Here is a 15,296-nt window from a genome sequence, read left to right on the forward strand (position 1 = left end):
CTTTAGGTGTAGTTCCCACTAGGTGGAAAGAGGCCGTAGTCACACCTATTTTGAAGAAGGCTACCCTTGACGCCCTCAAACCCGAGAACTACCGCCCTATTTCCCTCCTTCCTTGGGCTGCGAAAGTAGCCGAGGCCCACGTGAACGGAATACTTTCAGACCATCTTACAAGGGCTGACATCCTCGACCCCAACCAGAACGGTTTCCGTGCGGGTCACAGCACGGAGATGGCCCTACTCTCCATGGTTGAACATCTGCGTTCTGTGCTTGATGCGGGTCGGACGGCGGCACTATTGCTATTAGATCTTAGTGCCGCGTTCGACACGATCTCGCACAGGATTTTGCTCCAGCGCCTGGAAGAAGTAGGTGTCACGGGTTCCGCCCTTTGCTGGTTTCGTTCCTTTCTCGCAGAACGATCTTTCAAGGTTGCGATCCCGCCCGGCCAGTCTAAATCATATCCGATGGAACTGGATGTCCCGCAGGGCTCTTCGTTAAGCCCCACTCTATTCAACCTTTACGTGAGGCCGCTGGCTGCGGTCGTCAAGCAGTGGGGCCTGACGATGGTCTCATACGCAGACGACACGCAGCTGGTGGTCACGTTGAGTGGGGACTCTGACATGGAGGCTCCCAGGTTCCGCGACGGACTAGGGCAGTGGCCAACTGGATGAATTCCAACTGTCTCCAGTTAAACGCCAAAAATACCGAGGTTATGGTGGTCGACAAGCAGGCAAAGATATGCGGTGACTTGTGGTGGCCTCCTGAATTGGGTGTGACCCCTACTCCAGCATCGGAGATAAAAAATCTAGAGGGTTGGCTGGATCCGACCCTTAGTTTTATCTGCCACCCTAAAGAGGTGGCGGCTACTTGTTACGGCATTATTCGAGGTCTAAGACCTATCCTGAAATTTTTTGACACACCCACCAGGCAGCTAGTGGTTCAGGCGTCGGTGTTATCTCGGCTTGATTATGCTAGTTCGCTTTTGGTGGGGATCAATCAGTTGGAAGTCATCCGACTGCAGCGAGTTCAAAATGCTGCAGCCAGAGTGGTGATTGGTCTGCCAAGGCAATGCTCTGTTTCAGACACGCTGCGCTCTCTTCATTGGCTTCCTGTGAACCAGAGGATAAAATTCAAGGTCCTATGCCTTGCTTTTAAAATCCTCAAGGGTTCATCTCCTCAAATACTTGAGAATCTTTTGGTGCCATATGTACCCTCGCGAACCCTCAGATCCCTGGGCCAAAACTTGGCAGTTGTCCCGCGCTTTCGGCTGAGCAGAGTCAGTGGTCCCTCTTTTCGGGTGCTGGCGGCGAAGTTGTGGAACTCTCTCCCCCCTCACACCCGGGCCCTGGAAGACCTCTTGCTGCTCAGACGCGCGATGAAGACTATCCTATTCGTTTAGCCTTTCATATTCTGCTTCACTGTTGTTCTATTTCTTGGCCTTTTAACTGAGTTGTGTTTTGTGTACCTTGCAGTGCGCCGGGACGCACCTGTGCTGGGGCAGCTGAGCGCGGTATAAGTGCGGATAACATAACATAACTGAATGGATTTTTGTTGTTTGGTCTATTTTTTTCCTCAAATAAATATTTGCTAGTTTCCTATACCTGTGTGGAGTCCTTTGGTGGTGTGTTCATTGTGTTACTGTGTGTGTGAGTTGACCAAAATACTTTACACATTGCCTCTTTGGATAAGCCTGACTGCTCTGTGCCAAGCTACCAGATGGAGAGCACAAGTTATCTTTTTGTGTGTACTTAGCTTACCTTGACTAGAGTGGTGGTTCCTGCCTGGCCCGGCCTGAGTACATACCTCAGCCAGCCAGGAATCCCATTTCAAACAACACTTACATAGATAATAATAGCAGTAGGTACTTAAAATAAAAGCCCATAAGTAATAATTTAAATACATTTACATTGTTTAAACTAGTTAAAAATATAAATAAGTATAAGATAATGTTTAAATATATCTATAAGCAGTACATATTTATTAATAAAATATTGAATACACTTTTTTAATTTAAAAGGAATGTAACTATTTTTATTAAAACATAATTAAATTTCTTCTATTAAGTCTATTAATTACTTTTAGTGATCATTAATAAATTATAACAATTTCTTTTTAACCTTAGGTGGGAATTTAGAGCCAGATATCAAGCCTTTTGGTGTCGCAAATTGCCCGATTTGCAGGAAAGAAACATTTGTGAATGCAAAAAGACCTTTTCTGATGTAGAAAACCCAAACTGCTATACTATAACACAAATACCTGAAAAGCAATTTGGGATTGCGACCAAATACCAATTCAGTATTTGGAAAAGGTGCGTTTAGGGTGTCCTTCTAAATACCGAATCGTAGTGGTATCTATTAATCTTTTGCAACAAAAATGCCGTCCCAAAATATTCATATTTTACTGAAACCTCAAAGTAGGAGGTAATCCATTCGCAAACGGAAAGGGGTCTTCAAGGGACCACTTCCCTTTTTTATGTTGAAAGAGTAAGCAGTAGTCCAACGGACAGCAGCTTACTCTTAAAAAAGAAAACTTACATTTTTTCATTATTTTCTTTAAACGCCCAGAAGATGATTAGAGATCCCTGCTCCTCACCATGAAAAACAGACTCCCGTTCATAGAGTCCAAAATGGACACTATGTGGGCCCGCATGGATACAATAGTGCATACGAAAAACATGACAGCAGGATCACAAAGGCGGAAAACAAGATATCCGAATTGGAAGATATATCAGAAGGCGGAAAAGAACAATTTTTACAAATGGATTGCCTGTTGAAAGTAATTGCAGAAAAAAAATGAAGACTTAGAAGCGAGCTCACGGCGCAGTAACATACGGATATTGAGAGTGCCTGAGAGCGCAAATATGGGCTGCATGAAAGACTATATTGAGCGCATGCTACTTGAGGTGTTCGCCGCTGAAGCCTTTTCTCTTAAACTGATAATCGAAAGAGCACATCGATCATTAGTAGTGCGGCCCTCTCATGCTGTGCTGCCCAGACCTATCATTGCCAGACTCCTTAATTATCAAGACAGGGACACTGTCCTACAACTCGCCACAGAAAAAAAGAACATTGAATATGGGCCCGATTCACAGAACTACCTTAAGACAAAATCTTAAACTTACTACCATTTTGGTATTCACAGAAGGCACTTACTCATTTTGGTATGCATAGAAGGCATTTACTCATTTCAGTATTCACAGAAGTTAGGAGTCCTAACTTTAGGACTCCTAAATGCCTTCTGTGAATATCGAGAGTCTTAAACTTAGGATTTTTCTCAGTTAAGGAGTCCTAAAGCTAGGAGTCCTAACTTTACTACTCCTAAACTGAGAAAAATCCTAACTTTCGGTATTCACAGAAGGCATGTAGGAATTCTAAAGTTAGGACTTCTAACTTCTGTGAATACCGAAATGAGTAAGTGCCTTCTGTGAATACCAAAATGAGTAAGTGCCTTCTGTGAATACCAAAATGGTAGTAAGTTTAGGATTTTGTCTTAAGTAAGTTCTGTGAATCGGGCCCTATGAAACTATTGCACTCACGTTCTACCCGGATTTTACTTCGGCAGTGCAAGAAGCCAGGAGAAAGTTTGTACCAGTTAAAAGAAAACTTCAATATGTTCAGATCGACTACACCATGATGTACCCAGCGCGTCTCAGGATCACCCATCAAAAAAAACAACACAACATGTAGAAGATTTTATGAAATGGAACCGCTGAGATTCATCTAAAGCGAGCTCAACCTGATCTCCCTCTTGGTCGCCAACCCCACTGTCAAGGCAGGACTATAGATAATAGTGATGCACCTTTGAACAAGAAAGATCAGATACTTCCATGGATAAGAGATCAGTACTCAGCTGCACTATTGGAAGAACAATGTGCAAAGACAGCACTCACTGTAACATTTCTTAAATATTCCCTGCTGCGCATAATCAGACCCATAGGGGCATATTCTCAAGGAGTTATTGCTGAGTTAACAGCACTTTATCGCAGCCAAAGTCATGATAAATGTATCACCCCATTCACAAGCTGGTGCTAACAGCCCATAGCACCAGTTTACCTGTGAAAGCAGCCGCAAAAAACATTGCCAAAGATGACCCCCGCAGCTATCGCTAATGAGATGCAGAGTAGGCGTTCCCGTGCAAAAAGCCACAACAACACCACTCTCCAACATTCTCAACGACCAGCCAGATCGGCGATACGATCACAAAACATGCGTTAAGGTGCGTTAGCAGCAGGAAACTAACACCTGCTCTGGACCACAAGCCTGTACCAAAAAAAGGGAGCCAAGCCCAAAGCCACACCTGAAGGGCAACAGATGCCTTGGAGCCACTGATCATGCAGCTTGGAGCCCCAACAGGACCAAAATACCCAACCGCGACCACCCCAGGGACCCCCCTCCCCAGGCCCCCTTGGTCAAAGACATGCCACATCAACTACAAGGAATCATGTACCAAATAATTCACCTGATGTCGCACAACCGCATCTGGTGACATGCATGTGTCATCACAAAAATGAGCATCACACCTTCACCTTCGAATCAACAAATGAAAATGTATTCAAATAAACACAGAACAGAAATGAAGACACATGGCAGCTTCCCTCAGGACAATCGGTAGGTCACTGCCTGCAAGGCAAAAATCATGATGAGAAGGTGTGTCCTGCGCACATCAAGGGACAGAGATAGACCAAAGGAGAGAGAGAGAAAGAGAGGGAGAGAGAGATAGAAGGACAGAGAGGGAGACCTAAGAGATAGACGGACAGAGAAGGGGAGCGAGAGATAGACGGACAGAGAGGGGGAGCGAGAGCTAGATGGCCAGAGGAGGGGGGGAGATAGACGGACAGAGAGGGGGAGCCAGAGATAGACAGACAGAGAGGGGGAGAGAGAGATAGACGGCCAGAGAGGGGGAGCGAGAGATAGAAGGGGAGCAATAGATAGAGGGACAAAGAGGGGGAGAGAGAGATAGATGGACAGAGAGGGGGAGAGAGAGGTAGAGAAAAGAAAAGAGGGACAGGGAGAGAGAGTGCTGACACTGCGCACCCAGGCCACACTGCTCACCTGCTGCCACTGGTGTGTCTCCAACCACATGCTGGTATGTAGTGCAGTTCACCAGGTCCCATATCTAAGAATGACCCATCAGGTCCCACATCTGAGACAGACCCATCATCTGAAACAGAGTCCAGATACATGAATTGCACAGTACATACAATTGCACACAACATCATTGCCTGTCTGCACCTGCACACCCAGGCAGCTGCACCCCGGCCCGCCCGCCGCCCAGCAGTGGATGACTGTTCCTGCGCACACAAGCAGCTGCACCCCAGCCCCTCCTGCCTCTCAGCGGTGCATGCCTGCCCCTGCACATCTAGCAGCTACACCCCAACCCCTCCCGATGCCCAGCGGTGCATGCCTGCCCCTGCGCACCCAGACCTCACTGCTCACCTTCCGCCACCGGCGTGTAGGAAAAATGGCCCACCACGTGCCAATGCAAGCCACAAGCCCGGGTCCCGCGGACATGACACCCTCCACATCATGCAACCCCGCTCTGCAGGCCACCATGTCTCACTTTTGATTCTGGATTTTGATTTTGCCAAGGCAGAGGACATATCAGTGCACCCGGCATCATCGGAGGCTGCACACCCGCTCAACCGTATAAGTGCCACTAACTCTGTGATCCAGGAGGCGACTCCACATGGCGGTACTCTCCTGCTGTCCACTGGCTCTGGCCTACCTGCGGTCCAGCAGAGCACACAAAACCTGAGCATTCTGGACCACCAGGACGGGGTATCATCGGAAGCTGCACACTCGCTCAGCACTTAGGGTGCCCCTACCTAAGTGTACCGAAAGTCACCGTCCCGTGGCATTGTGCCTGAACCGGCCGCAGTGTATCCGGTGCCACCATGTCGGTGCCCCACGAGTCATGGACCCTCTATGATTGGGTATCGTGGTACGGACGCCATCATGTCACCTCCGGGCCGGCGGAATGTGATTATGCAGGCCTCTGGGCCCCCATGCCTACATGCACACCACATGGATACAGCCCGAGAGAGGTTGGAAATGGCGTCAAGCATGTACGCCCGGCCCTTTTTATTGGCAGGGTCACATGTCCTGTGGCGCGTATGCTGGATGGGTGTGGTGTGGGTGTAAACCACCTGTGAGAGAGTGGCTGTGGCATACTGACAACTAGACCTGTGGTCAGCAGATCACTACAGGAAAGTCCTGGCACGTATAGCGTTGTCGTCCCCTCCTGTGTGCGTAAGCGTAGTGGGCTGGCCTGGCGTATGCCTGTCCAGCGTAAGGGTTTGACCAATGCCCCCGGGGCTCTGGGCGTTCTTTTGTCCGGGCTGAACAAGGAAGTAACAAATGCGTGTGTCGGTGTTGTTGCATCTGCGCCACCTGGACAACATTCGGCAATGTGTCACCCTGTGACCCAAGTCCAATGACATGAGCCACATGGACGTATGCGGAATTCACTGACCCTACATTCATCCATCTTACCACACTTGAAAGACCATAGACACGACACATCTGTGTGATTCGCAATGTTTAAAGCACATTCAGTGGAGTGTCGCATCTGGAGCAGTTCAGGGCCATGAAAACCCCACTTTACAATGTTGGCCTATGTGAGGGACTGCCAGAGTCCTTCAGGGAATGACAAGTCCAAAGGAAGAGGAAGTGTTCAGTCAGCAGTCTGATTGCTGTGTCATTGGAAATCCCACAGTATGTGGCAGTCCATGTCGAGGTCCAAGGTGAGTGTCGCAGGGTGCATTGGGGACAGTGGAAGGTGATCATGCAGAGGGCAGAACCAAGCTGAAACCGGCCATATGGCGGAGATGAATGCTACTGCGTCCTTCTTACTGTGAAGGTGGTTACATCCGCATCTTTGTCCTCTGCTGTTCCATGTGCCTCACATGTGGGTGGTGCTGGCCTTTCTCCAGCACTCAGTGGCAGTGACACCTCAGGGGTCGGAGGTGGGATATCTCCGCACTGTGTAGAACTGACACTTCATGGGGCGGAGATGTGGATGTAGTGGTAGCAGCAGCATGCATCAGCGCCAAGCTTTGTGGCAGCAATGCCATGGGGATGGATTTGAGGTCATTGAGGAACCCAACTACCACTTGCTGGTGTGCAGCCGTGGCAGCTGCTCTTTCCGCATTGGCATACTCCATGGTCTCCATTAACCTCCGCATGTTTCCCAACTCCCGGGTGACATCGATAGAGCCACTCTGATTGGAGAGTTGTTCTATTCTCTGAGTCAGGGCTTCAGCGATGTCAGCCATGGTCCATTGGAGTATTTATTTACAACAAGGGGTGGTGATGGACAGAGTCTCTGAATTAAGCAGAGTACTCTCACCCAGTCAAGAGATCAGGGCTAGATCCAACACCGTTTCTTAGCTCATTGCACCATCCCAGTTTCAGAACCTGGCTGTATGCAAATTAGTCTGTCCCTGGCCCAGTGCATCATGGGAACAGGGCAGACCAGACTACAAAAGCCAATTCTTACACTGGGAAGGAAACAAGCTTCCGGGGACCGGTTTCTGGCATTACAGCCGTCTTCGGCCCGGCTTGCTTGAATCCTGATGGTGCAATGAGCAAGGGACTCACATCTGAGTATACCCTTCCACGCTTAGGGTGGACAAAATTATTTACAACAAGGGGTGGTGATGGACATAGTCTCTGAATTAAGCAGAGTACTCTCACCCAGTCAAGAGATCAGGGCTAGATCCAACACCGTTTTTTAGCTCATTGCACCATCCCAGTTTCAGAACCTGGCTGTATGCAAATTAGTCTGTCCCTGGCCCAGTGCATCATGGGAACAGGGCAGACCAGACTACAAAAGCCAATTCTTACACTGGGAAGGAAACAAGCTTCCGGGGACCGGTTTCTGGCATTACAGCCGTCTTCGGCCCGGCTTGCTTGAATCCTGATGGTGCAATGAGCAAGGGACTCACATCTGAGTATACCCTTCCACGCTTAGGGTGGACAAAATTATTTACAACAAGGGGTGGTGATGGACAGAGTCTCTGAATTAAGCAGAGTACTCTCACCCAGTAAAGATATCAGGGCTAGATCCAACACCGTTTTTTAGCTCATTGCACCATCCCAGTTTCAGAACCTGGCTGTATGCAAATTAGTCTGTCCCTGGCCCAGTGCATCATGGGAACAGGGCAGACCAGACTACAAAAGCCAATTCTTACACTGGGAAGGAAACAAGCTTCCGGGGACCGGTTTCTGGCATTACAGCCGTCTTCGGCCCGGCTTGCTTGAATCCTGATGGTGCAATGAGCAAGGGACTCACATCTGAGTATACCCTTCCACGCTTAGGGTGGACAAAATTATTTACAACAAGGGGTGGTGATGGACAGAGTCTCTGAATTAAGCAGAGTACTCTCACCCAGTCAAGAGATCAGGGCTAGATCCAACACCGTATTTTAGCTCATTGCACCATCCCAGTTTCAGAACCTGGCTGTATGCAAATTAGTCTGTCCCTGGCCCAGTGCATGATGGGAACAGGGCAGACCAGACTACAAAAGCCAATTCATACACTGGGAAGGAAACAAGATTCCGGGGACCGGTTTCTGGCATTACAGCCGTCTTCGGCCCGGCTTGCTTGAATCCTGATGGTGCAATGAGCAAGGGACTCACCTCTGAGTATACCCTTCCACGCTTAGGGTGGACAAAATTATTTACAACAAGGGGTGGTGATGGACAGAGTCTCTGAATTAAGAAGAGTACTCTCACACAGTCAAGAGATCAGGGCTAGATCCAACACCGTTTTTTAGCTCATTGCACCATCCCAGTTTCGGAACCTGGCTGTATGCAAATTAGTCTGTCCCTGGCCCAGTGCATCATGGGAACAGGGCAGACCAGACTACAAAAGCCAATTCTTACACTGGGAAGGAAACAAGCTTCCGGGGACCGGTTTCTGGCATTACAGCCGTCTTCGGCCCGGCTTGCTTGAATCCTGATGGTGCAATGAGCAAGGGACTCACATCTGAGTATACCCTTCCACGCTTAGGGTGGACAAAATTATTTACAACAAGGGGGAGAGACTCTGTCCCTCACCACCCCTTGTTGTAAATAATTTTGTCCACCCTAAGCGTGGAAAGGTATACTCAGACATGAGTCCCTTGCTCATTGCACCATCAGGATTCAAGCAAGCCGGGCCGAAGACGGCTGTAATGCCAGAAACCGGTCCCCGGAAGCTTGTTTCCTTCCCAGGGTAAGAATTGGCTTTTGTAGTTTGGTTTGCCCTGTTCCCATCATGCACTGGGACAGGAACAGACTAATTTGCATACAGCCAGGTTCTGAAACTGGGATGGCGCAATGAGCTAAAAAACGGTGTTGGATCTAGCCCTGATCTCTTGACTGGGTGAGAGTATTCTGCTTAATTCAGAGACTCTGTCCCTCACCACCCCTTGTTGTAAATAATTTTGTCCACCCTAAGCGTGGAAGGGTATACTCAGACATGAGTCCCTTGCTCATTGCACCATCAGGATTCAAGCAAGCCGGGCCGAAGATGGCTGTAATGCCAGAAACCGGTCCCTGGAAGCTTGTTTCCTTCCCAGTGTAAGAATTGGCTTTTGTAGTTTGGTTTGCCCTGTTCCCATCATGCACTGGGACAGGAACAGACTAATTTGCATACAGCCAGGTTCTGAAACTGGGATGGTGCAATGAGCTAAAAAACGGTGTTGGATCTAGCCCTGATCTCTTGACTGGGTGAGAGTATTCTGCTTAATTCAGAGACTCTGTCCCTCACCACCCCTTGTTGTAAATAATTTTGTCCACCCTAAGCGTGGAAGGGTATACTCAGACATGAGTCCCTTGCTCATTGCACCATCAGGATTCAAGCAAGCCGGGCCGAAGACGGCTGTAATGCCAGAAACCGGTCCCCGGAAGCTTGTTTCCTTCCCAGTGTAAGAATTGGCTTTTGTAGTTTGGTTTGCCCTGTTCCCATCATGCACTGGGACAGGAACAGACTAATTTGCATACAGCCAGGTTCTGAAACTGGGATGGTGCAATGAGCTAAAAAACGGTGTTGGATCTAGCCCTGATCTCTTGACTGGGTGAGAGTATTCTGCTTAATTCAGAGACTCTGTCCCTCACCACCCCTTGTTGTAAATAATTTTGTCCACCCTAAGCGTGGAAGGGTATACTCAGACATGAGTCCCTTGCTCATTGCACCATCAGGATTCAAGCAAGCCGGGCCGAAGACGGCTGTAATGCCAGAAACCGGTCCCCGGAAGCTTGTTTCCTTCCCAGTGTAAGAATTGGCTTTTGTAGTTTGGTTTGCCCTGTTCCCATCATGCACTGGGACAGGAACAGACTAATTTGCATACAGCCAGGTTCTGAAACTGGGATGGTGCAATGAGCTAAAAAACGGTGTTGGATCTAGCCCTGATCTCTTGACTGGGTGAGAGTATTCTGCTTAATTCAGAGACTCTGTCCCTCACCACCCCTTGTTGTAAATAATTTTGTCCACCCTAAGCGTGGAAGGGTATACTCAGACATGAGTCCCTTGCTCATTGCACCATCAGGATTCAAGCAAGCCGGGCCGAAGACGGCTGTAATGCCAGAAACCGGTCCCCGGAAGCTTGTTTCCTTCCCAGTGTAAGAATTGGCTTTTGTAGTTTGGTTTGCCCTGTTCCCATCATGCACTGGGACAGGAACAGACTAATTTGCATACAGCCAGGTTCTGAAACTGGGATGGTTCAATGAGCTAAAAAACGGTGTTGGATCTAGCCCTGATCTCTTGACTGGGTGAGATTATTCTGCTTAATTCAGAGACTCTGTCCCTCACCACCCCTTGTTGTAAATAATTTTGTCCACCCTAAGCGTGGAAGGGTATACTCAGACATGAGTCCCTTGCTCATTGCACCATCAGGATTCAAGCAAGCCGGGCGGAAGACGGCTGTAATGCCAGAAACCGGTCCCCGGAAGCTTGTTTCCTTCCCAGTGTAAGAATTGGCTTTTGTAGTTTGGTTTGCCCTGTTCCCATCATGCACTGGGACAGGAACAGACTAATTTGCATACAGCCAGGTTCTGAAACTGGGATGGTGCAATGAGCTAAAAAACGGTGTTGGATCTAGCCCTGATCTCTTGACTGGGTGAGAGTATTCTGCTTAATTCAGAGACTCTGTCCCTCACCACCCCTTGCTGTAAATAATTTTTTCCACCCTAAGCGTGGAAGGGTATACTCAGACATGAGTCCCTTGCTCATTGCACCATCAGGATTCAAGCAAGCCGGGCCGAAGACAGCTGTAATGCCAGAAACCGGTCCCCGGAAGCTTGTTTCCTTCCCAGTGTAAGAATTGGCTTTTGTAGTTTGGTTTGCCCTGTTCCCATCATGCACTGGGACAGGAACAGACTAATTTGCATACAGCCAGGTTCTGAAACTGGGATGGTGCAATGAGCTAAAAAACGGTGTTGGATCTAGCCCTGATCTCTTGACTGGGTGAGAGTATTCTACTTAATTCAGAGACTCTGTCCCTCACCACCCCTTGCTGTAAATAATTTTTTCCACCCTAAGCGTGGAAGGGTATACTCAGACATGAGTCCCTTGCTCATTGCACCATCAGGATTCAAGCAAGCCGGGCCGAAGACGGCTGTAATGCCAGAAACCGGTCCCCGGAAGCTTGTTTCCTTCCCAGTGTAAGAATTGGCTTTTGTAGTTTGGTTTGCCCTGTTCCCATCATGCACTGGGACAGGAACAGACTAATTTGCATACAGCCAGGTTCTGAAACTGGGATGGTTCAATGAGCTAAAAAACGGTGTTGGATCTAGCCCTGATCTCTTGACTGGGTGAGATTATTCTGCTTAATTCAGAGACTCTGTCCCTCACCACCCCTTGTTGTAAATAATTTTGTCCACCCTAAGCGTGGAAGGGTATACTCAGACATGAGTCCCTTGCTCATTGCACCATCAGGATTCAAGCAAGCCGGGCCGAAGACGGCTGTAATGCCAGAAACCGGTCCCCGGAAGCTTGTTTCCTTCCCAGTGTAAGAATTGGCTTTTGTAGTTTGGTTTGCCCTGTTCCCATCATGCACTGGGACAGGAACAGACTAATTTGCATACAGCCAGGTTCTGAAACTGGGATGGTGCAATGAGCTAAAAAACGGTGTTGGATCTAGCCCTGATCTCTTGACTGGGTGAGAGTATTCTGCTTAATTCAGAGACTCTGTCCCTCACCACCCCTTGCTGTAAATAATTTTTTCCACCCTAAGCGTGGAAGGGTATACTCAGACATGAGTCCCTTGCTCATTGCACCATCAGGATTCAAGCAAGCCGGGCCGAAGACAGCTGTAATGCCAGAAACCGGTCCCCGGAAGCTTGTTTCCTTCCCAGTGTAAGAATTGGCTTTTGTAGTTTGGTTTGACCTGTTCCCATCATGCACTGGGACAGGAACAGACTAATTTGCATACAGCCAGGTTCTGAAACTGGGATGGTGCAATGAGCTAAAAAACGGTGTTGGATCTAGCCCTGATCTCTTGACTGGGTGAGAGTATTCTGCTTAATTCAGAGACTCTGTCCCTCACCACCCCTTGTTGTAAATAATTTTGTCCACCCTAAGCGTGGAAGGGTATACTCAGACATGAGTCCCTTGCTCATTGCACCATCAGGATTCAAGCAAGCCGGGCCGAAGACGGCTGTAATGCCAGAAACCGGTCCCCGGAAGCTTGTTTCCTTCCCAGTGTAAGAATTGGCTTTTGTAGTTTGGTTTGCCCTGTTCCCATCATGCACTGGGACAGGAACAGACTAATTTGCATACAGCCAGGTTCTGAAACTGGGATGGTTCAATGAGCTAAAAAACGGTGTTGGATCTAGCCCTGATCTCTTGACTGGGTGAGATTATTCTGCTTAATTCAGAGACTCTGTCCCTCACCACCCCTTGTTGTAAATAATTTTGTCCACCCTAAGCGTGGAAGGGTATACTCAGACATGAGTCCCTTGCTCATTGCACCATCAGGATTCAAGCAAGCCGGGCCGAAGACGGCTGTAATGCCAGAAACCGGTCCCCGGAAGCTTGTTTCCTTCCCAGTGTAAGAATTGGCTTTTGTAGTTTGGTTTGCCCTGTTCCCATCATGCACTGGGACAGGAACAGACTAATTTGCATACAGCCAGGTTCTGAAACTGGGATGGTGCAATGAGCTAAAAAACGGTGTTGGATCTAGCCCTGATCTCTTGACTGGGTGAGAGTATTCTGCTTAATTCAGAGACTCTGTCCCTCACCACCCCTTGCTGTAAATAATTTTTTCCACCCTAAGCGTGGAAGGGTATACTCAGACATGAGTCCCTTGCTCATTGCACCATCAGGATTCAAGCAAGCCAGGCCGAAGACAGCTGTAATGCCAGAAACCGGTCCCCGGAAGCTTGTTTCCTTCCCAGTGTAAGAATTGGCTTTTGTAGTTTGGTTTGCCCTGTTCCCATCATGCACTGGGACAGGAACAGACTAATTTGCATACAGCCAGGTTCTGAAACTGGGATGGTGCAATGAGCTAAAAAACGGTGTTGGATCTAGCCCTGATCTCTTGACTGGGTGAGAGTATTCTGCTTAATTCAGAGACTCTGTCCCTCACCACCCCTTGTTGTAAATAATTTTGTCCACCCTAAGCGTGGAAGGGTATACTCAGACATGAGTCCCTTGCTCATTGCACCATCAGGATTCAAGCAAGCCGGGCCGAAGACGGCTGTAATGCCAGAAACCGGTCCCCGGAAGCTTGTTTCCTTCCCAGTGTAAGAATTGGCTTTTGTAGTTTGGTTTGCCCTGTTCCCATCATGCACTGGGACAGGAACAGACTAATTTGCATACAGCCAGGTTCTGAAACTGGGATGGCGCAATGAGCTAAAAAACGGTGTTGGATCTAGCCCTGATCTCTTGACTGGGTGAGAGTATTCTGCTTAATCCAGAGACTCTGTCCCTCACCACCCCTTGCTGTAAATAATTTTGTCCACCCTAAGCGTGGAAGGGTACACTCAGACATGAGTCCCTTGCTCATTGCACCATCAGGATTCAAGCAAGCCGGGCCGAAGACGGCTGTAATGCCAGAAACCGGTCCCCGGAAGCTTGTTTCCTTCCCAGTGTAAGAATTGGCTTTTGTAGTTTGGTTTGCCCTGTTCCCATCATGCACTGGGACAGGAACAGACTAATTTGCATACAGCCAGGTTCTGAAACTGGGATGGTGCAATGAGCTAAAAAACGGTTTTGGATCTAGCCCTGATCTCTTGACTGGGTGAGAGTATTCTGCTTAATTCAGAGACTCTGTCCCTCACCACCCCTTGTTGTAAATAATTTAGTCCACCCTAAGCGTGGAAGGGTATACTCAGACATGAGTCCCTTGCTCATTGCACCATCAGGATTCAAGCAAGCCGGGCCGAAGACGGCTGTAATGCCAGAAACCGGTCCCCGGAAGCTTGTTTCCTTCCCAGTGTAAGAATTGGCTTTTGTAGTTTGGTTTGCCCTGTTCCCATCATGCACTGGGACAGGAACAGACTAATTTGCATACAGCCAGGTTCTGAAACTGGGATGGTGCAATGAGCTAAAAAACGGTGTTGGATCTAGCCCTGATCTCTTGACTGGGTGAGAGTATTCTGCTTAATTCAGAGACTCTGTCCCTCACCACCCCTTGTTGTAAATAATGGTCCATTGGAGAGCATGGAGCGGACTGTGGGTGTCCATTAGGGACTGTGAGTGTTCCCTGATGGGACTTAGACACCCACGTATGGCATCTAGTTTGGCTGCCATGCGGTCGAAGCCCACACGCATCTGTTTGGCCAGCTGCTCCTGCCATCCCAGCACACGGCGTTGGAAGGCCATGTGTTCTTCGTGGGGGTCCTCGGAGGAAGCTGTGGTGGTGCGTGCTGCCTGCTGTGTGGTCTGTGCAGGGGTGAGGTGTCCTCATTGCAACTGGGCTGCCCTGCATCTGGAGGTTGGCTGCGGAGGCTGTCAATTAACTCTTGGAGGGCATCAGAGGCGAAGCTGTGGTGGTCCTCTTCTTCATCAGAGAAGAGAGGGTCGGGCTGCTCTGCAGGAGGTGTTGATTGTCAATCTGCAATGTGAAGGGCAGATGCAGTTTAACAATTTGTTCACATGTATGTTGTCGCATTGTCCATGTTTACATACAGACTGCATGACTGTGTACATCGTTGCCTTTTTGGAGGAGCTGCCTATTTGATGAGGGACAGTGGACATTTTGACAACAGACGTGTGTTTGTACTTGTACATTATCAACTCACATTTCCCTGCAATGCCAATTGTGATTGGCCAGTGTCTACACCCAGTCAGCAGCAGTTGTGTCCTGTGTTCTG

The sequence above is a fragment of the Lissotriton helveticus genome, chromosome 3_1, assembly GCF_964261635.1.
Source record: "Lissotriton helveticus chromosome 3_1, aLisHel1.1, whole genome shotgun sequence".
Lineage (NCBI taxonomy): Eukaryota > Metazoa > Chordata > Amphibia > Caudata > Salamandridae > Lissotriton > Lissotriton helveticus.